Source organism: Ovis canadensis, chromosome 18 (assembly GCF_042477335.2).
Source record: "Ovis canadensis isolate MfBH-ARS-UI-01 breed Bighorn chromosome 18, ARS-UI_OviCan_v2, whole genome shotgun sequence".
Lineage (NCBI taxonomy): Eukaryota > Metazoa > Chordata > Mammalia > Artiodactyla > Bovidae > Ovis > Ovis canadensis.
In genome coordinates, this window is record NC_091262.1 from 38,327,047 (window position 1) to 38,350,247 (window position 23,201).

Here is a 23,201-nt window from a genome sequence, read left to right on the forward strand (position 1 = left end):
TCGGTGATGCCATCCAACCATCTCATCCTGTCGACCACTTCTTTTCATGCCTTCAATCTTTCAAGCATCAGAGTCTTTTCAAGTGAGTCGGCTCTTCCCATCAGGTGGCCAAAGTATTGGAGCTTCAGCTTCAGCATCAGTCCTTCCAATGAATAGTCAGGGTTGATTTGCTTCAAGATTGACTGGTTTGATCTCCTTGCAGTCCAAGGGACTCTCAAGAGTCTTCTCCAACACCACAGTTCAAAAGCATCAGTTCTTCGGCACTCAGCTTTCTTCACAGTCCAATTCTCACATCCATACATGACTACTGGGAAAACCATAGACTTGACTAGACGGACCTTTGTTGGCAAAGTAATGTCTCTGCTTTTGAATATGATATCTAGGTTGGTCATAACTTTTCTTCCAAGGAGTAAGCGTCTTTTAATTTGATGGCTTCACTCACCATCTGCAGTGATTTTGGAACCCAAAAACATAAAGTCTGACACTGTTTCCACTGTTTCCCCATCTATGTGCCATGAAGTCATGGGACCAGATGCCATGATCTTCGTTTTCTGAATGTTGCACTTTAAGCCAACTTTTTCACTCTCCTCTTTCACGTTCATCAAGAGGCTTTTTCATTCCTCTTCACTATCTTCCATAAGGGTGGTCAAATCTCCATATCCGAGGTTATTGATATTTCTCCCAGCAATCTTGATTCCAGTTTGTGCTTCTTCCAGCCCAGCGTTTCTCATGATGTACTATACATAGAAGTTAAATAGCAGGGTGACAATATACAGTCTTGACGGACTCCTTTTCCTATTTGGAACCAGTCTGTTGTTCCATGTCCAGTTCTAACTGTTGCTTCCTGACCTGCATAGAGGTTTCTCAAGAGGCAGGTCAGGTGGTCTGGGATTCCCATCTCTTTCAGAATTTTCCACAGTTTATTGTGGTCCACACAGTCAAAGGCTTTGGCATAGTCAATAAAGCAGAAATAGATGGGGTTTTTTGGAACTCTCTTGCTTTTTCGATGATCCAGAGGATGTTGGCAATTTGATCTCTGGTTCCTCTGCCTTTTCTAAAGCCTGCTTGAACATCTGGAAGTTCATGGTTCACGTAGTGCTAAAGCCTGGCTTCGAGAATTTTGAGCATTACTTTACTAGCCTGTGAGGTGAGTGCAAATGTGCTGTAGTTTGAACATTCTGTGGCATTGCCTTTCTTTGGAATTGGAATGAAAACTAACCTTTTCCAGTCCTGTGGCCACTGCTGAGTTTTCCAAATTTGCTGGCAACTTGAGTGCAGCACTTTCACAGCATCATCTTTCAGGATTTGAAATAGTTCAACTGGAATTCCATCACCTCCACTAGCTTTGTTCGTAGTGATGCTTTCTAAGGCCCAGTTGACTTCACATTCCAGGATGTCTGGCTCTAGGTGAGTGATCACACCATCGTTTTTATCTTGGCCTTGAAGCTCTTTTTTGTACAGCTCTTCTGTGTATTCTTGCCACCTCTTCTTAATATCTTCTGCTTCTGTTAGGTCCATACCATTTCTGTCCTTTATCGAGCCCATCTTTGCATGAAATCTTCCCTTGGTATCTCTAATTTTCTTGAAGAGACCTCTAGTCTTTCCCATTCTATTGTTTTCTCTATTTCTTTGCATGGATCGCTGAGGAAGGCTTCCTTATCTCTCTCTGCTATTCTTTGGAACTCTGCATTCAGATGCTTCTATCTTTCCTTGCAGATGGTGATTGCAGACATGAAATTAAAAGATGCTTACTCCTTGGAAGGGTAGTTATGACCAACCTAGACAGCATATGAAAAAGCAGAGACATTACTTTGTTAACAAAGGTCTGTCTAGTCAAGGCTAAGATTTTTCTAGTAGTCATGTATGGATGTAAGAGTCAGACTATAAAAACAGCTGAGCAGACAATTGATGCTTTTGAACTGTGCTGTTGGAAAAGACTCTTGAGAGTTCCTTGGACTGCAAGAGATCCAACCAGTCCATCCTACAGGAAATCAGTCCTGGGTGTTCATTGGAAGGACTGATGTTGAAGCTGAAACTCCAATATTTTGGCCACATGATGTGAAGAGCTGACCGATTTGAACAGAACCTGATGTTGGGAAAGATTGAAGGCAGGAGGAGAAGAGGATGACAGAGGATGAGAAGGGGATGACAGAGGATGAGATGGTTAGGTGGCATCACCGACTCAATGCACATGAGTTTGGGTAAACCCCGGGAGTTAGTGATGGACAGGGAGGCCTGGCGTGCTGGGGTTCATGGGGTTGTTAAGAGTCAGACACGACTGAGCCACTGAAATGAACTGAACTGAACTGAATAGATAGACAGATGTAGAGGAAGGACTTGTGAACTCAGCTGGAGAAGAGGGAGGGACAAATTGAGAGAGTAGCATTGAAACATAGCCACTACCATATGCAAAATAGCTAGCTAGTGGGAAGTTGCTGTATAACATAGGGAGCCCAGCAGGGAGCTCTGTGACGACCTAGAGGGTGGGATGCTGGGAAGTGGGAGCCAGGCTCACCAAAGAGTGGATAATATACTTATGGCTTATTTGTGTTGTTGTATGAGGAAAACCAACCAAACATTGTAAAGCAGTTATTCTTCAATTAAAAATAAATAAATACAATCTGAAAACTATCATTCAACACATATGCAATGTCATTAAACCTGTATGGGATCATCTTCTCTTCCTAGTTGTTTTTCCACTATAAGTACGTATAAATGTCATTAAAGGTTTTGAAAATACGATTTTAATATCCACACAGTATTGCTTAATACATCATACATAAATAATGAAATTTCAGTCTCAACATAGAAACATAATACCAAAAAAGGTTTCCAGTCTAAACTAAAGCTTGCATTTTAATTCAGCTTAATGAGAATTCCTCTGAAGATCTAAAATTCTTATGAAAAGTAAATTATGTGGAGTCCCTTTTGCTTTCATCTGTTATGCCTTATTGTCATTTATTTCTAAGGACTCTTGGACTTTGACATTTTGCATTTGACTGTAATTTTTGACTGAGATAAAATCTTAAATTTAGATATTACGAATGTCAAGAAGTAGTCTTATGAGTGTGAATCATTCAGGCATGTCCAGTTATTTGTGACCCATGGACTGTAGCCCACCAGGTCCTCTGTCCAGAGAATTTTCCAGGCAAGAATATTGGAGTGGGTAGCCATTCCTTTCTCGAGGGGATCTTCCTGACCTAGGGCTCAAACCTACGTCTCCTGGATTACAGGCAGATTCTTTGCCATATGAACCACCAGAGAACCCTGACTCTGGTGTACATGGATGTAAAAATCCTTAAAAGAATATTAGCAAACCAAACTGATGAATACACTAAAGAATCATACACTATGATCAAATATAAGTTATTGTGTGCCTGCAAGCATGATTTATGATCTGCACATCAATCACTGTGATACACAATATGAGCAAAACTAAGAATAAAATCACATGATCTTCTCAATAATTGCAGAAAAAGCTTTCAACAAAGGGTAACATCAATTTGGATACAATCTCTCAGTACAGTGGCTATACATGGAACATACTAAAGGGTATATAAGACAAGCCCACGCCTAACATCCAACTCAGTGGTAAAGAGGTGAAAAGTAACAGTGAAGGCTGTCGGTTGTGCCCGACTCTTGCCATGGACTGTAGCCTACCAGGCTCCTCCGTCTATGGGATTTTCCAGGCAACCATACTGGAGTGGGTTCCCATTTCCTTTTCCAGGGGATCTTCGCAGCCCAGGGATCCAACCTGGGTCTCCCACATTGTAGGCAGATGCGTTACCATCTGAGCCACCAGAGGTTTTCCTAAAAGATCAGGAAAGAGCAAGGATGTCCACTCTCACCTATCTTGCTCATCATAGCAGTGGAAGTGTCCTTCCCAGAGTAACTAGGCGAGAAAAGGAAATTAAAGGCATCCCCATCAGAACAGATGAAGTTACACTGTCACTGTTCGATTACAACAGGATTTATATGCAACCTTAAAAACTCCACCAAGTAACAACTATTAAAACCAATAAACTCAGCAATATAGCAAGATATGAACCATCAGAGAGAGAACAGAACAGTCCCATATACAAAGGCATCCAAAAAAAACAAACCCTGAAATGAATTTAACTGAGGGGCAGAAATACCTGTACAGTCACGGGCTCCAAGACCTAGAGTCTGGGTTCAAATCCCAGCTCACCCACTGACCTGCAGAGTGACCCAGGGCAAATCACACAATGATCTGAGGCTCAACATATTCAACTGTAAAATGAACACAAAACCACTGTCTCCTCCCAGGGCTGTGAAACTCCAAGGAAATGCTTATTTAGGCCGAGGGGTTGGAGTGTCTCCAGGAGCCTCTCCTTGTATGAAACTCCTCTAGAACTGGGCTCTCCTGATCCTGTGGGCGAGGGTCAAAGGTAGAGCCTGGGAGCCAAACGGGACTGGACAAGGACAAGGACAAAAAAATACTAGTTCTGTGTCAATGAGGGAAGACACCTCCTTTCCAGATCTCTGAGTGGGGCTGCACTGAGGGCCATGCACAATCAGAAGTGATAACTCCAAACCCCCCACAGCAGGGATGGAGCCTTCCTGGCAAGAACCTTCTCTCTGGTCCGGGCTCCAGTGTGATGTAGTGTTGCTCCCTGAGTTCTCCACGTCTCCACCAGGCAAAGAGCTCTTGGGAGCTGGAGGTCTATTAAACCACAGGGGCCTGAGGGTCAGAATGACACAAGGGCGAACAACATTGAAAATTAGCTATATTTTTAAAAAATGACAGAAGTACAGATGAGGCAGGGGATGAGAAGCAGAAGGATTGACGACCTCTCAACCTTTAGCAGAAATATCTCCACACCAACTCAGCAGAGCCTATAGGAGGAAAATATAATGGAAAAGCAGGCTATGGATATATCTCCACACTGCTGGACCCAGAGATCCAAATCCCAATCCACCAACATCGTTCTGCATATCCACACACCAAGAGGATGAAACACCGACCTTGCCTTAGGAAGTCTCAGCCAGACTTAATATTGGGGTTGCTGAGCATGGTCACATGGTCACTATGGACTCAGACCCTCCTCCATGCTCACATCCTCTGCTCTCACAGAAACATACACGGTTCACTGCAGACAACCCTCTGAGGGTACTTGTGTATACTAGAAACTGCATGGTGAAATGCAAAGAAAAGACACAGAAATGGAAACATGCCTCTGGGGAGCTCTACAAATTAAAAAAGATCTGAAGCGCTTGATACTTGGCATTTTTAAAAAAGTTTTTTAATAGGTAAACCCAGAAAGGACATTTCCAGGAGAATGGACAAAAGAATCATCCCACTGGGGCAATTTGGTATCCATATGGGAAAGTAAGTTGGATCCGTACCTCAAAAAACACCACCAAACCAATTAGACACATATTAACAACCAAATAGATTTAAGGGAAGAGATCTGATAGATAAAGAGTGCCTGATGAACCCTGGACTGAGGTTCGTGACATTGTACAGGAGACAGGGATCAAGACTATTCCCACGGAAAACAAATGCAAAAAAGCAAAATGGCTGTCTGCGGAGGACTTAGAAATAGCTGTGAAAAGAAGAGAAGTGAAAAGCAAAGGAGAAAAGGAAAGATATAAGCATCTGAATGCAGAGTTCCAAAGAATAGCAAAAAGAGATAAGAAAGCCTTCCTCAGGGATCCATGCAAAGAAATAGAGGAAAACAACTGAATGGGAAAGACTAGAGATCTCTTCAAGAAAATTAGAGATACCAAGGGAATATTTCATGCAAAGATGGGCTCAAAAAAGGACAGATATTGTATGGACCTAACAGAAGCAGAAGATATTAAGAAGAAGTGGCAAGAATACACAGAAGAGCTGTACAAAAAAGAGCTTCACGACCAAAATAATCATGATGGTGTGATCACTCACCTAGAGCCAGACATCCTAGAATGTGAAGTCAAGTGGGCCTTAGAGAGCATCATTATGAACAAAGCTAGTGGAGGTGATGAAATTCCAGAGGAGCTATCTCAAATCCTGAAAGACAATGCTGTGAAAGTGCTGCACTCAAGTTGCCAGCAAATTTGGAAAACTCAGCAGTGGCCACAGGACTGGAAAAGGTTAGTTTTCATTCCAATCCCAAAGAAAGGCAAGGAAAAGAATGCTCAAACATCCGCACAATTGCACTCATCTCACATGCTTGTAAAGCAATGCTCAAAATTCTCCAAGCGAGGCTTCAGCACTACCTGAACCGTTAACTTCCAGATGTTCAAGCTGGCTTTAGAAAAGGCAGAGGAACCAGAGATCAAATGGCCAACATCCTCTGGATCATCGAAAAAGAAGAGAGTTCCACAAAAGCACATCTCTTTCTGCTTTATTGACTATGCCAAAGCCTTTGACTGTGTGGACCACAATAAACTGTGGAAAATTCTTCAAGAGATGAGAATACCAGACCACCTGACCTGCCTCTTGAGAAGCCTCTATGCAGGTCAGGAATCAACAGAACTGGACATGGACAACAGACTGGTTCCAAATAGGAAAATGAGAACGTCAAGGCTGTATATTGTCACCCTGCTTATTTAACTTCTATGCAGAGTACATCATGAGAAACGCTGGGCTGGAAGAGGCACAAGCTGGAATCAAGATTGCTGGGAGAAATATCATAACCTCAGATATGCAGATGACACCACCCTCATGGCAGAAAGTAAAGAGGAACTAAAAAGCCTCTTGATGAACATGAAAGAGGAGAGTGAAAAAGTTGGCTTAAAGTGCAACATTCAGAAAACTAAGATCATGGCATCTGGTCCCATCACTTCATGGCACATAGATGGGGAAACAGTGTCAGACTTTATGTTTTTGGGTTCCAAAACCACTGCAGATGGTGAGTGAAGTCATCAAATTAAAAGACGCTTACTCCTTGGAAGAAAAGTTAAGAGCAACCTAGATATCATATTCAAAAGCAGAGACATTACTTAGCCTACAAAGGTCCGTCTAGTCAAGGCTATGGTTTTCCCAGTAGTCATGTATGGGTGAGAGAGTTGGAGTGTGAAGAAAGCTGAGAGCTGAAAAATTGATGCTTTTTTTTTTTTACATGATAATATACATGTTAGAATGGCATTCTCCCAAATGATCCCACCCTCTCCCTCTCCCTCTGAGTCCAAAATCCGTTATACACATCTGTGTCTTTTTTCCTGTCTTGCATACAGGGTCGTCATTGCCATCTTCCTAAATTCCATATATATGTGTTAGTATACTGTATTGGAGTTTTTCTTTCTGCTTACTTCACTCTGTATAATCGGCTCCAGTTTCATCCATCTCATCAGAACTGATTCAAATGAATTCTTTTTAACGGCTGAGTACTACTCCATTGTGTATATGTACCACAGCTTTCTTATCCATTCATCTGCTGATGGACATCTAGGTTGTTTCCATGTCCTGGCTATTATAAACAGTGCTGCGACGAACATTGGGGTACATGTGTCTCCTTCAATTCTGGTTTCCTCGGTGTGTATGCCCAGCAGTGAGATTGCTGGGTCATAAGGTAGTTCTATTTGCAATTTTTTAAGGAATCTCCACACTGTTCTCCATAGTGGCTGTACTAGTTTGCATTCCCACCAACAGTGTAGGAGGGTTCCCTTTTCTCCACAGCCTCTCCAGCATTTATTGCTTGCAGATTTTTGGATCGCAGCCATTCTGACTGGTGTGAAGTGGTACCTCATTGTGGTTTTGATTTGCATTTCTCTAATAATGAGTGATGTTGAGCATCTTTTCATGTGTTTGTTAGCCATCCGTATGTCTTCTTTGGAGAAATGTCTATTTAGTTCTTTGGCCCATTTTTTGATTGGGTCGTTTATTTTTCTGGAATTGAGCTGCATAAGTTGCTTGTATATTTTTGAGATTAGTTGTTTGTCAGTTGCTTCATTTGCTATTATTTTCTCCCATTCAGAAGGCTGTCTTTTCACTTTGCTTATATTTTCCTTTGTTGTGCAGAAGCTTTTACTTTTAATTAGATCCCATTTGTTTATTTTTGCTTTTATTTCCAGAATTCTGGGAGGTGGATCATAGAGGATCCTGCTGTGATTTATGTCTGAGAGTGTTTTGCCTATGTTCTCCTTTAGAAGTTTTATAGTTTCTGGTCTTACATTTAGATCTTTAATCCATTTGGAGTTTATTTTTGTGTGCGGTGTTAGAAAGTGATCTAGTTTCATTCTTTTACAAGTGGTTGACAAGTTTTCCCAGCACCACTTGTTAAAGAGATTGTCTTTACTCCATTGTATATTCTTGCCTCCTTTGTCAAAGATAAGGTGTCCATATGTGTGTGGATTTATCTCTGGGCTTTCTATTTTGTTCCATTGATCTATATGTCTGTCTTTGTGCCAGTACCATACTGTTTTGATGACTGTGGCTTTGTAGTAGAGCCTGAAGTCAGGCAGGTTGATTCCTCCAGTTCCACTCTTCTTTCTCAAGATTGCTTTGGCTATTTGAGGTTTTTTGTATTTCCATACATATTGTGAAATTATTTGTTCTAGTTCTGTGAAAAATATGGCTGGTAGCTTGATAGCGATTGCATTGAATTTGTACATTGCTTTGGGTAGTATACTCATTTTCACTATATTGATTCTTCTGATCCATGAACATGGTATATTTCTCCATCTATTAGTGTCCTCTTTGACTTCTTTCATCAGTGTTTTATAGTTTTCTATATATAGGTCTTTAGTTTCTTTAGGTAGATCTATTCCTAAGTATTTTATTCTTTTCATTGCAATGGTGAATGGAATTGTTTCCTTAATTTCTTTTTCTACTTTCTCATTATTCGTGTATAGGAATGCAAGGGATTTCTGTGTGTTGATTTTATATCCTGCAACTTTACTATATTCATTGATTAGCTCTAGTAATTTTCTGGTGGAGTCTTTAGGGTTTTCCATGTAGAGGATCATGTCATCTGCAAACAGTGAGAGTTTTACTTCTTCTTTTCCAATTTGGATTCCTTTTATTTCTTTTTCTGCTCTGATTGCTGTGGCCAAAACTTCCAGAACTATGTTGAATAGTAGCGGTGAAAGTGGACACCCTTGTCTTGTTCCTGACTTTAGGGGAAATGCTTTCAATTTTTCACCATTGAGGATAATGTTTGCTGTGGGTTTGTCATGTATAGCTTTTATTGTGTTGAGGTATGTTCCTTCTATTCTTGCTTTCTGGAGAGTTTTTATCATAAATGGATGTTGAATTTTGTCAAAGGCCTTCTCTGCATCTATTGAGATAATCATATGGTTTTTATTTTTCAATTTGTTAATGTGGTGAATTACATTGATTGATTTGTGGATATTGAAGAATCCTTGCATCCCTGGGATAAAGCCCACTTGGTCATGGTGTATGATCTTTTTAATGTGTTGTTGGATCCTGATTGCTAGAATTTTGTTGAGGATTTGTGCATCTATGTTCATCAGTGATATTGGCCTGTAGTTTTCTTTTTGTGTGACATCTTTGTCAGGTTTTGGTATTAGGGTGATGGTGGCCTCATAGAATGAGTTTGGAAGTTTACCTTCCTCTGCAATTTTCTAGAAGAGTTTGAGGAGGATAGGTGTTAGCTCTTCTCGAAATTTTTGGTAGAATTCAGCTGTGAAGCCGTCTGGACCTGGGCTTTTGTTTGCTGGAAGATTTCTGATTACACTTTCAATTTCCATGCTTGTGATGGGTCTGTTAAGATTTTCGGTTTCTTCCTGGTTCAGTTTTGGAAAATTGTACTTTTCTAAGAATTTGTCCATTTCTTCCACGTTGTCCATTTTATTGGCATACAACTGCTGATAGTAGTCTCTTATGATCCTTTGTATTGCTGTGTTGTCTGTTGTGATCTCTCCATTTTCATTTCTAATTTTATTGATTTGATTTTTCTCTCTTTGCTTCTTGATGAGTCTGGCTCATGGTTTGTCAATTTTATTTATCCTTTCAAAGAACCAGCTTTTGGCTTTGTTGATTTTTGCGATGGCCTCTTTTGTTTCTTTTGCATTTATTTCTGCCCTAATTTTTAAGATTTCTTTCCTTCTACTAACTCTGGGGTTCGCCAATTCTTCCTTTTCTAGTTGCTTTAGTTGTAGAGTTAGGTTATTTATTTGACTTTTTTCTTGTTTCTTGAGGTATGCTTGTATTGCTATGAACTTTCCTCTTAGCACTGCTTTTACAGTGTCCCACAGGTTTTGGGTTGTTGTGTTTTCATTTTCATTCATTTCTATGCATATTTTGATTTCTTTTTTGATTTCTTCTGTGATTTGTTGGTTATTCAGAAGTGTGTTGTTCTACCTCCATATGTTGGAATTTTTCATAGTTTTTCTCCTGTAATTGAGATCTAATCTTAATGCATTATGGTCAGAAAAGATGCTTGGAATGATTTCGATTTTTTTGAATTTATCAAGGTTAGATTTATGGCCCAGGATGTGATCTATCCTGGAGAAGGTTCCATGAGCACTTGAAAAAAAGGTGAAATTCATTGTTTTGGGGTGAAATGTCCTATAGATATCAATTAGGTCTAACTGATCTAATGTATCATTTAAAGTTTGCGTTTCTTTGTTAATTTTCTGTTTAGTTGATCTGTCCATAGGTGTGAGTGGGGTATTAAAGTCTCCCACTATTATTGTGTTATTGTTGATTTCCCCTTTCATACTTGTTAGCATTTGTCTTACATATTGCAGTGCTCCTATATTGGGTACATATATATTTATAATTGTTATATCTTCTTCTTGGATTGATCCTTTGATCATTATGTAGTGGCCTTCTTTGTCTCTTTTCACAACCTTTGTTTTAAAGTCTATTTTATCGGATATGAGTATTGCCACTCCTGCTTTCTTTTGGTCTCTATTCGCGTGGTATATCTTTTTCCAGCCCTTCACTTTCAGTCTGTATGTGTCCCTTGTTTTGAGGTGGGTCTCTTGTAAGCAGCATATAGAGGGGTCTTGTTTTTGTATCCATTCGGCCAGTCTTTGCCTTTTGGTTGGGGCGTTCAACCCATTTATGTTTAAGGTAATTATTGATAAGTATGACCCCATTACCATTTACTTTATTGTTTTGGGTTCGGGTTTATACACCCTTTTCGTGTTTCCTGTCTAGAGAATATCCTTTAGAATTTGTTGGAGAGCTGGTTTGGTGGTGCTGAATTCTCTCAGCTTTTGCTTGTCTGTAAAGCTTTTGATTTCTCCTTCGTATTTGAATGAGATCCTTGCTGGGTACAGTAATCTGGGCTGTAGGTTATTGTCTTTCATCACTTTAAGTATGTCTTGCCATTCCCTCCTGGCCTGAAGAGTTTCTATTGACAGATCAGCTGTTATCCTTATGGGAATCCCCTTGTGTGTTATTTGTTGTTTTTCCCTTGCTGCTTTTAATATTTGTTCTTTGTGTTTGATCTTTGTTCATTTGATTAATATGTGTCTTGGGGTGTTTCGCCTTGGGTTTATCCTATTTGGGACTCTCTGTGTTTCTTGGACTTGGGTGATTATTTCCTTCCCCATTTTAGGGAAGTTTTCAACTATTATCTCCTCAAGGATTTTCTCATGATCTTTCTTTCTGTCTTCTTCTTCTGGGACTCCTATAATTCGAATGTTGGAGCATTTCATATTGTCCTGGAGGTCTCTGAGATTGTCCTCGTTTCTTTTAATTCGTTTTTCTTGTTTCCTCTCTGATTCATTTATTTCTACCATTCTATCTTCTATTTCACTAATCCTATCTTCTGCCTCCATTATTCTACTATTTGTTGCCTCCAGAGTGTTTCTGGTCTCAGTTATTGCGTTATTCATTATATTTTGACTCTTTTTTATTTCTTCTAGGTCCTTGTTAAACCTTTCTTGCATCTTCTCAATCCTTGTCTCTAGGCTATTTATCTGTGATTCCATTTTGATTTCAAGATTTTGGATCATTTTCACTATCAATATTCCGAATTCCTTCTCAGGTAGATTCCCTACTTCTTCCTCTTTTGTTTGGTTTGGTGGGCAACTCTCCTGTTCCTTTACCTGCTGAGTATTCTCTGTCTCTTCATCTTGGTTATATTGCTGCATTTGGGGTGGCCTTTTTATATTCTGGTAATTTGTGGAGTTCTCTTTATTATGGAGCTTCCTCCCCGTGGGTGGGGTTCTATCAGTGGCTTGTCAAGGTTTCCTGGTTAGGGAGGCTTGTGTTGGAGTTCTGGTGGGTGGAGCTGGGTTTCTTCTCTCTGGAGTGCAGTGGAGTGACCAGTAACGGGTTATGAGACATCAAAGGTTTTGGAATAATTTTGAGCTGCCTGTATATTGAAGCTCAGGGGAGTGTTCTTGTGTTGCTGGAAAATTTGAGTGGTATGTCTTGTTTTGGAACTTGTTGGCCCTTGGGTGGAGCTTGGTTTCGGTGTAGGTATGAAGGCATTTGATGAGCTCCTATTGCTTAATGTTCCCTGAATTCAGGAGTTCCTGATGTTTTCAGGCTTTGGCCTTAAGCCTCCTGCTTCTGGTTTTCAGTTTTATTTTTACAGTAGCCTCTAGACTTCTCCATCTATACAGCACCGATGATAAAACATCTAGGTTAAAGATGAAAAGTTTCTCCACATTGAGGGACACTCAGAGAGGTTCACTGAGTTACAAGAAGAAGAGAAGATGGAGGGGGTAGTTAGAGGTAACTGGAATGAGATGCGGTGAGATCAAAAGAGGAGAGAGCAAGCTAGTCAGTAGTCAGTTCCTTATGTGCGCTCTATAGTCCGGACCGCTCAGAGATATTTACGGAGTTATAGGAGGAAGAGGAGAGGGAGGAAGTAGACAGAGGTGACCAGGAGGATAAGAGAGAGGAATGAGAAGGAGAGAGACAAATCCTGCCAGTAACCATTTCCTTAGGTGTTCTCCACGGTCTGGAACACACAGAGATTCACAGAGTTGGACAGAGAAGAGATGGGGAGAGAAGAGACAGAGGCCACCTGGTGGAGAAAAAGGAGAGTCCAAAGGAGGAGAGAGTGGTCAAGCCAGTAATCTCGCTCTCAGGTAAACTTGGGTAGTGAAGTTTGGGTTTTTAAATGTACAAAATTGACAACAAAAACCTAAGAGCAAAGATTAAAAATCTAGAGTAGAGGTTGGATTTTCAAAAATACAATATTAAAGAAAAGAAGCAGAAGGAAAAAGGAAGAAAGAAAAAAAACAAGAATTATTAAAAAGAAACAAACAAAAACCACCAACAACCATCCAATGACTATATATGGTGTTTGCCATAAAAAAAGTCTTTTTTTTAAATAGTAATAGTAGGTTATAGAAATAAAAATTAGAGGAGAAATAGAAGACTTAACAATTTTAAAAAAGTTAGAAAAAAAAGAAAAAAGAAAAAAAAACAAAAAAACAAAAAAAGGAATGCTTTTAAAAATATTTCTGGCCCTTCTCTGATGTTGTGGGCCATGTGGGATCACTTCCAAGGTGGTTCCCTCTGTTTAACTTCTTCTGTTTGCTGGTTTTTTAGGCCCACTAGTTCACTCGCACTGTGGGGAGGGGGGATGCTGCAAACAAATAGCACTATCGTGTGCACACAGTGTCTTAGCCCCGCTTGACCTGTCCCTTCTCGCGGCGCACAAACCGCTCCAGCTCTACAATGCTCAGCCGGGAACCATCTGGGGCCGGCCCTAGGCTGCGTGCACTTCCCTGGTCCAAGCCGCTCAGGTTCGGCGCTCAGGCAGCCCTCAGAGGCACAGATTCGGCTGGGACTGCGCTTTGTGCCCTTCCCAGGTCCGAGTAGCTCAGAAGTTTGGCGAGCGCGATCGCCGCGGCTTGTCACCTTTTCTGCCGCTGCTGCTCAGCTTTCTGGGTGGACCGCTGGCGCCCCCGGGAGGCAGATTGTGACTCTCCAGCACCCCCAGAAGTCTTAGCAAAGAAGCCTGCTTGCAGTTAGGTAAGGAAAGTCTCTCCAGGTCTGCAATTGTCCCTTTCCAGTCCTTATGGCTCTGGCTACCTGTCCCCGGCGGGGGATGGTCTGCAGCCGGCTTTTTCCGTTCCGTCCTTTGTTCTGTGCTCGGTCCTGGTGGTGTCTTATGTTCGATCATTTCCTGCGGTAGCTATCCTAAAGTCTGGTTTGCTAGCCCGAGTTAGATCGTTCTGGTTGCGCGTGGGGCGTTCCTGCCCGATTCTTACAAAGCACTGCAGCCCGCGCCTCCCGCGCGTCCCTGCCCTGCCCCCACTTCCCAGTGGCCAAAATGGATGCTTTTGAACTGCGGTGTTGGAGAAGACTCTTGAGAGTCCCGTGGACTGCAAGGAGATCCAACCAGTCCATTCTAAAGGAGATCAGCGCTGGGTGTTCTTTGGAAGGAATGATGCTAAAGCTGAAGCTCCAGTATTTTGGCCACCTCATGCGAAGAGTTGACTCATTGGAAAAGACTCTGATGCTGGGAGGGATTGGGGGCAAGAGGAGAAGGGGACGACGGAGGATGAGATCGCTAGATGGCATCACTGACTCGATGGATGTGAGTTTGAGTGAACTCCGGGAGATGGTGATGGACAGGGAGGCCTGGCGTGCTGCAGTTCATGGGGTCACAGAGTTGGACACAACTGAGCGACTGAACTGAACTGAACTGAACTGAAGAACCAACGATTGAAAGAGAAATTTTACAAAATTTTGAACAATTTTGGATGAAGGAATATCTTTTCTTTAAGTCGAGGTATTGTTAATTTACAATAATTTGTTTGTTTAACATATACAGCAAAGTGATTCAGTGATTCAGCCTCTCAGGTGCATCCTTGGACAAAATTCATTCCCTCTGGGAGGCCCTTGGGCCATGCCCTCAACTCAAACAGCTAAGAATCCTGAATACACAAGGCAGCATGTGGTGGTGCTTGTAGGGGTTTTTAGACCGAATAAATTATTCTAACATGATACAAGAAATAAGCCCAGAGGTCAAGAGAGGATCTCCTAACCTATCTTCAAACAGGAGGCCCTGCTCCCTGGAATGTGGGTATGTGAAACAGCGCTTGGGAAGGAAAGAGGTGTGTCATGAATATTTTGCCTGCAGAGGACAAAGTGGTGTGTAGAGAGGATGCGCAGGCACGTCCCAGGACACTGAGCACACGGACACAGTGACTGGACTCTCAGCCCTGCTCTTGGGCATCGCACTGTCTCCACCGCTGACACAGGGGGAGCAGCTCACCCGTGTCCTGGAGAGTATGGTCACATGACCTGGACCTGGCCAATCGGGGTGTTCTCTCCCTCCTGGCCACCGTGATTGGCTCAGGACTGGTGCGGTGACCAACTGGGGCCCAGGACTGGGCCTCACGCTGGAATCAAGGGAAGAGGAGCTCGCCTTCTGCCAGAAGGGGTGGAGCTGGGTGAGGTCAGGCTCCAGCAGTGGGAGGGGCGTGAGGTCAGCCTGGGGCAGTTGGTGACCTTCTGAGCCCATCAGGGCAGAGCTGCTGGCCTGAGAATGAGGTCGTTCCTGAGCCCAGGGGTTGAGAGTGCCGGTTCTGAAACCGGAGGGAAGCCATCTGCCTGTGAGTCCTCTTCCGCTTGTCTGTCAGCTTGTTTGAACCATGCTGGGTTTTCTGTCCAGCTGGCTAATTGGAGACCCTGGAAATGCAGCTGTGTGGGTTTTGGCTGGCTTCAGGGAAGAAATGCCAGATGACACTTGGAGACGCCAGTTTAATCTGGATTCAGGTCATATCTCTTGAAAAATGAAGTGAAAGTCCCTCATCCGTGTATGATTCTTGCGACCCCATAGGCTATAAAGTTCATGGAATTCTCCAGGCCAGAATACTGGAGTGGGTAGCCTTTCCCTTCTGCAGTGGATCAGGATCAGGATTCCCAACGCAGGAATCAGACCTGGGACTCCTGCATGGCAAGAGGATTCTTTACCAGCTGAGCTATCAGGGAAGCCCAGTGTCTCTTAAGGCCAGCTATTCATTGATATCTCTTAAGGCCAGCTATTAATTGTAGGATTACCCTAATTAGTCTTCACAGGATTAAGGAAGCAACCTGCTAAGGTAGCAATCGATGTCTTTTTTCTAGAGGACAAAACTGGGGCTCAAAGAAGCGGGTTAACAGGTAACATAGCTACAGCAAGGAAGTGTGTACCTAGACAAAATCCCCAGATCCTGCTGTTAGAACCCAGGGAAGCCATATGGTGTGGCTTGTCCATGTGACAGGGGCTAAGGCACCCAGCCCACACTGGATACTGTGGGGACCTGACTTCGTAACTGCCTTCTGGAAGCTCTGAGACTCACAAAAGCAATTTGCACTGAAGAGAGGAAGGGCACCTCCCTTCATCCGCCCCACCACACCCTCAGGGCACTTCCATACCCTGCCCCCTTTCTCTTGCTTTGTGAGGGAATAAGAGTCACACTCATGTGACCACATTGGCTGTCCACTGTTCACGAGCTACCAAGTGGAGCTGCTACAGGAGAGGCCATGAGCCTTTGCCCCTGAGTACCTCTCTTTCCTTAGCACCGTGGGAGCCCTCCTCCACACCTGCACACCAGAGGCCTTTTCTGAGACATGTAGGGACCCTGCCTCAGTTTGCAACAGGTTGCATCCATCGCTGTCCTTTCAATGCCTCCCTTGAAACTCAGCTCATGAGCTCCTTTGTCTGCGGCTGCCACGGGAGGGACAGAGCTGACGATGAATCCAAAGCTCGGATCTCACAGCCGGGAATCTGTGTATAAAGGACCTGATTATTCACGCTGTAGAGGCTGTAGTAGGTTGCAGGGATCCGTAACCAGGGCTTGGGCCAAAGTGACTCCACAGCTGTTTTAATGCCTGGGGAGGGTTCTGGCTATAGTGTGGGTGGGGTGAGTCTCCTGAGGTTCTGAAGGCCCGCTGTGTGCAGGTTCATGGTGCAGAGAGAAGAGAAGGCGGAGTCCTTCCCTGGAGGTGGTCACAGCTCATGGACGAGCCAGACAGGCAGGCAGGGGTCGATAGCACCTGAGCTGCCTTCATGAGTGAATGGTGTGGGGGCAGAGGAAGAGAATCAGGTCTGCTCCCTTATATGGTGCCCAGGGCAGGTTGTCACCAGAGTAAACACTTACTATGGTGATGACCATCCCTGCTGTCTGCAAAGGGTTTACTTTGGTGTGTGTCTACATCTGAGCAGTCAGGCCGTCTCTAAACCACACTAGCCATGGGCATTGCCTCTCCTTAGAACTTGATATGTTTCGTCTCTTCCTTACTGAACATTCATTACCAAGAGGGTTTTGGGGCCACAGGCATGTTGGCTTTTTGTCTAGCTTTGTCTCCTGAGGAATGAGTTTCTGGTTGTTGGTGTGGTTTGTTTTTCCAGCTCCCTTTCTTGGCTTATTTTGTGAATTTGTTTCTGCCAGAGGAAGGCCTTAGGATCTGGCTTCTGGCTGAGATGCGACACTTACCACAGCAATGCTGACCTGGAGATCATGACCACATTTGCCAAAAGGGCTTTGTTTTGCAGAAGACATCTCGAAAGTACCTACACTGTCCTTTCAGATACCCAAAGGCTATTTGAAATGAAATAAAAAACAGGAATTCTCAAGTTGACTCTTACAATATGTGGGGAGTCAGAAAAATCCCCTGGAGAAGGGAAACACTACCCACTCCAAATTCTCGCCTAGACAGTTCCTTGGAGTGTATAGTCCATGGGGTCGCAAAGAATCAGACAAAATCGGATGACTAAACAACAATAGCAATGAAGTCTCACCATTTGTCAAACAGAGAAACCAACAGTATTTGCACGACTGTGCATGTTCAGGTGCTCATTCGTGTCCAACTCTTTGCCGCCCTGTGGCCTGTAGCTCCCAAGATCCTCTATCCGTGGAATTTTTCAGGCAAGAATACTGAAATGGAGTTCCATTTCCACCTCCAGTGGATCTTCCCCACCCAGGGACTGAACCCAGGTCTCCTGCATTTCACAATCTACATTGGCTGGCGGGTTCTTTTCTGCTGAACCGTCTGGGAAACAGCTCATTACATCACTGGGTTATTCTAAAGTACTTCACTTAGAGTCTGGCCCTCGGGAAATTCTCACTGGTGATGTGAATATTCAGTCATATATCATTATTGCTCATATGATAATGGAATGGCCCCGCTCACAAAGGAGAAAGAAGAGCCTTTCCAAGTCCAGTTAAATCCTTCGCTACACATATCTTCTTTAAAACTTCTGACTTTGAAATAAACATCAAGCATAAAGACATTGGTTATGGCCACCAGGAAAGATCGAGTTGTACTAAGTGACTAGGCTTCTTCCAGTTCCAACATGCATGCGTTGTTTCCCCGGCATCACCCAGCACTTCTGTGACAGCAGCTGGGGGTCCTGCAACTTAACTCAGTGTGGACCCTGCCTATCTGGGGGTAGTTCCAGACCCCACAGGTTAAAGGCCCAGCCCTACAAGACTCTCCCCCGACTCCAGCCATCATTTGCAAGCCCAGATTGTAACCTGCACTCTGACCCACTGGCTACCCATTCAGAGGTTCTAATGGCTTTGGATTCTATTAATTTGTCGAGTGGTCACGGAACTCAGAGAAACATGTTGCCTAGTAGATCACAGCCTTATTGTAAAAGATAATGAACTCAGGAACAGCAGATGGAGGGGGATACATAGGACAGGGTGTGTGTGGGGGAGGCATGGAACTTCAGGCTCTCTGAGCCTCACTTTCCCCAAATCTGCATGTGTTCCTCAACCCAGAAGCTGTCCAGACCCTGTTTGGGGATTTTTATGGAGGAGTCATCACACAAGCACAATTGGTTAAATCAGTGGCTGTTGGTGATTGCTTCAAACAGAAGCCCTTCTGGCTTTCCCAAACATGGTCAGGGGAGGAGGGGGTCAGGGGACGGACCGGAAATTCCAATCCTTAACCATGTGCTTAGTTACCCTGGCAAGCAGCGCCCCCCTTTGGAAAGGAGGCACTCTCCGAAAAGTCACCTCATTCACCTAACAAGAGACGCCTTGACTGTTCTCCCCACTTTGGTAATTGCCAGAGTTTTAGGAGCTCTGTGCCAGGACTGGGGGCAAAGATCAAAAATGTATTTCTTATTATTAATACAAATCACAAGGTCATGGTGACTCCAAATATCAGTGATAATTTGGTTCTATAGTCTTAAAATTTTTCAGCAGTTGAGTGGGCTTTTTTAAACAAAATTTGGGGGCCACACCTCGAGGCATGCGATGATCTTAGTTCCCCAAGGGATTGAACCCACACTCCCTGCATTGGAAGGCAGAGTGTTAACCGCTGGACCACCAGGGAAGTCTCTGATTGGGCCCTTTTTAGGTGAAACTGTTATTGGCATAAACTAAGCGGTTCAAGATTTCAAAAAGCTGGAGCTGAGCATGAGCCATCTTCCTGTGGTGTCTTCAGATCATTACCGACTTTTCCATGGCCCCTGCAACCCTGAGCTTTCCCCTGAGATGAGTCAGGCCCCAGGAAGCCTGTTGCCTGCCCCTGCTCGAGACCAGAGTCTATTCAGGGGCCACTGGGCACAGGCAGCATGCGGGGTATGTGCGGGTCCACACCAGCCTGATTAGCGGAGAGATGTCACGGAAGGCTCATTCCCGGGTGTGCTCTGATTACAAGAAGTGAGAAGGTTTGGGGAACAAAAATAGCCTCGGAGAGAGCCCAGCCACACTACCTTGCCCACTGTGAAACAAAATTGGGGCTTCTGCATGCTTCTCCAGGGAGAAAGAAATCCATGGACTCCATTGGATACTCAAGCAATGACCCCCCAAAAATGAAGAGTCTTCAAGTGGGATTTCTCAGCCTTGGGGTTGTTGGCATTTACTATCTTGCAGCATTCATAAATGCCACAGAAAATGTCCCCAGATGTCACCAGTGTCCCCCGGGCCCAAACATGAGGGCCAGCTGGACAGGCTGGACCAGGAGCAAGGATGAAGGAAATGAAAGTTGCTCAGTCATGTCTAACTCTTGGCGACCCCATGGGCTATACAGTCGATGGAATGCTCCAGGCCAGAATACTGGAGTGGGTAGCCTTTCCCTTCACCAAGGATCTTCCCAACGCAGGGACCGAACCCAGGTCTCCTGCATTGCAGGCAGATTCTTTATTTGCTGAGCTCCAAGGGAGGCCCAAGGGAAGCCCAGAAGCAGGGATGGGGCGATGTAAAAGGACAGTGAAGCAAGAGCAATGGGGACAGATAAGCAAGTCTGCCCTCCTGAAATGTCTGCTGGCCCGGTCGTCTGTAGTTATGACTGGGCAGGGTGTGGAGGGCACAGGGGCTCAGAGGTGTGTGACCCCCTTTGCTCCCCCTGGGCCAGCAGATGTGTGAGGCTGAGCCGCTCCGAGGCAACATGCACTTTGAGCCCCACACAGATGGGGCCCCTGTGTGCAGCATGAGCCTTTCTCCCGAGTCAGGAGGTTTATTGTTGAGAAGACATCCCGTGATGACTGGGGGAAGACTAGCCTGGCTGAGGTAGCAGTCAATTGGTGGATCTTAGGGACACAGAACATTGAGTGTCCCAGGTGGGGCTTCTGATACCGATGACCACAAACTGGGGTGGCAGGGAGGCTTAAAACAATACTAATCGATTCTCTCCCAGTTCTGGTTGCCAGAAGTGTAAAGTCAAGGGTCAGCAGCACCGGGCCCCCTGACCTGGGCTCTGGAGGAGCGTCACTCCCAGCTCTTCCAGTTTCTGGGGCTCCAGGTGTTCCTGGGTTTGTGGCCACATCCCCCCAGCCTCCGCTTCCTCCTCACATGGCCACTCCTCTCTGTGTGTCTCTTCTCTTCTTATAAAGACACCCATCATTCTGCATAAGGCCCACCTAATCCACTGTAACCTTATCTAACTTGATTTCATCTGCAATGACCCCATTTACGAATAAAGGCCCCCTGGCAAATATGGGGAGTTGGGATGTGGGTGTCTCTTTTGGAGGGCACCATTCACCCTGCCACAAAGCTGAGCCTGTACACACGAGCAGTTATCCCAGGAGTGGGGGGAGCTCATACAGGACCCCTCTAGTACAGCCATGGGTGGGGAGGCATGGCATGTGGTTGGAGAGCTGAGCAGGGCAGGTGGTCTGGTGGGGACCAAGCCTTGGCCTGGCTGCCTCGGTGCAGGGTCCCGGGGTATCCCGGAAACGCCTGAGGTCGTCAAGATGCAGGTTCTGACTTTTAGCAGGTCTAGGAGTGCCCCACAGTGCACCTCTCACCTGCTCCCAGGGTGTATAAACTGCTGACCCTGGTCCATGCTTAGAGGTGTGAAGAGCGTGCAGGCCTGTTTCCCAGGAACTGTCAGAAATTTCCCCAAGGAAGGCCCCCACCTCCAGTGTCTATGCAAGTCCCCAATCCCCTGTCCAATGCCCCAGATGTACCCCAGACAGAGACCCATACACAACACTGGGTGGCTGGGTCAGGAACCCAGTGGAGGGGGCAGTGGTGGGTCTGGAAGAAACGTGCTCATAACTTTGCGTATAGGATGGATGGAGGCTGAGCCTGGCGAACTGGCTGTGACCACAGGGGACCCACTTGCTCCCCGACCCTCAGCCAGGCACCGTGGGCCCAGAGGACCTCAGCTTAAAAATTGCTTCCCCAGCCACCCACAAGAGGGGCCCTCATTGTCAAATCAGGCCCCTTGATCCAGAGACGACCCCCGAAGTCAGTTTCACACATGAGGGTCCAGGAGGGGTGTCATGTCAGAGATCCCTGGGACAGCAGACAGGATGGAAATGGTAGGAAAAGGTCCTGGAGGCAGGTGGCCCAGGCCTGCCTTCTGCAGGAGCGCCTCTTCCGCCCATCCCCCACTGCTCTGTCCCTCCGATGGCTGTGGGGTTAGCGGCCAGGGATCCCAGGAAATGGATAAGAGCAGCTTGTGGGCCAACATGTTTCCTTGTAACTGAAACCTATCAGCATTTTTCAAGTGCAAACTCAAAGCAAGGGCATTATTTATGTCCACTGGTAATTGCCGAAAAGGCCACACAGGAAAATCCCAGCTGTGTACTGGGGGTGACCGAGGCCCACACCTCCCTGATGTTGAACTTGACTCCGGATTTGGCAGAATTGTTAAGGCCTCAGACATGTGAACCCTACAAGGTCAGTTTGCTTTCAAGCTGCCGTTCAGGGCTCGCCACCGCACCCCAGGGCTGGGGGGTATAGTTTCTCCTCATTCCTTCCCTGAGTTGGTGTGGGCCGGGGCGGGATCTGTTTCGCGTCTTCGTGGATATTGCTTTTTGAAAAGCAAGTGAGCAACTGCCTGCTGGAGCATGGGAGCCACCTCCACACCAGACTCCAGGATGGCTGGTCAGGCGGTAAAGGGTACCTGAGCTCCCAGAGAGGCTCAGACCGCACACAGCCCGTGTGGCCATGTGTGCAGGTCCAGACCCAGCCCGGCCACTTCCTAGAGGCTGAGCAGCCTCAGGAAAGTGGATTCCCTATTCGGGACCTTGGTTTTTCCACCTTAGAATGGAGGGGCTTTCATCTGCTGGTGGGTGGGCAGGGTTGCCATGGACACAGGACAGGGGAGAGGGGCATGTTTCTTGCAGTTTCCAGCTGAGGCTTTGTGGGCATGAGCTGGTGTCTGAGACAGTTCCCAGACTTGGCTAAGTGTGGTGATGAGCATGGAGTTGGGGGGTGGGGGTCCCTCCTCATAGCCTGGACATTGGGGTGGGGGTTCTCGACTTAGAGGCACCCCAGGTCTAGTTTCAACAACTCCGTATGTAAGGATAATGCAGCAACAGATGTTCTCAGGGACTTGTCAGCCTGGATGCAAAGCCCCATCCCCACCCCACCTTCTGTGGGCATCCTGACCTGGCGTGTGGTACAAGGGACAGATCCCTTTACCAAAGGAAGGAACTGAGGCTCTGAGAGGTGGGGCAAGGAGATCAAGGCCACTGGGCCCAACAGGGGCAGTTGAACGTGGGTGCTGGGTTCTCATGTCAGACTCTTGGCCCTGAACCGTGAGAACTGGACTGTCGGGAGGGCTGAGTGCTAAAGAATTGATGCTTTTGAACTGTGGAGTGGGAGAAGACTCTTAAGAGTCCCTTGGACTGCAAGGACATCAAACCAGTCAATCCTAAAGGAAATCAACCCTGAATATTCATTGGAAGGACTGATGCTGAAGCTGAAGCTCCAATACTTTGGCCAACCTGTGTGAAGAGCTGACTCATTGGAAAAGACCCTGATGCTGGGAAAGATTGAGGGCAGGAGGAAAAGGGGGCATCAGAGGATGAGATGGTTGGATGGCATCACAGAGTCAATGGACATGAGTTTGAGTAAGCTCTGGGAGGTGGTGAAGGACAGGGAAGCCGGTGTGTTGCAGTCCATGGGATCTCAAAGAGTCG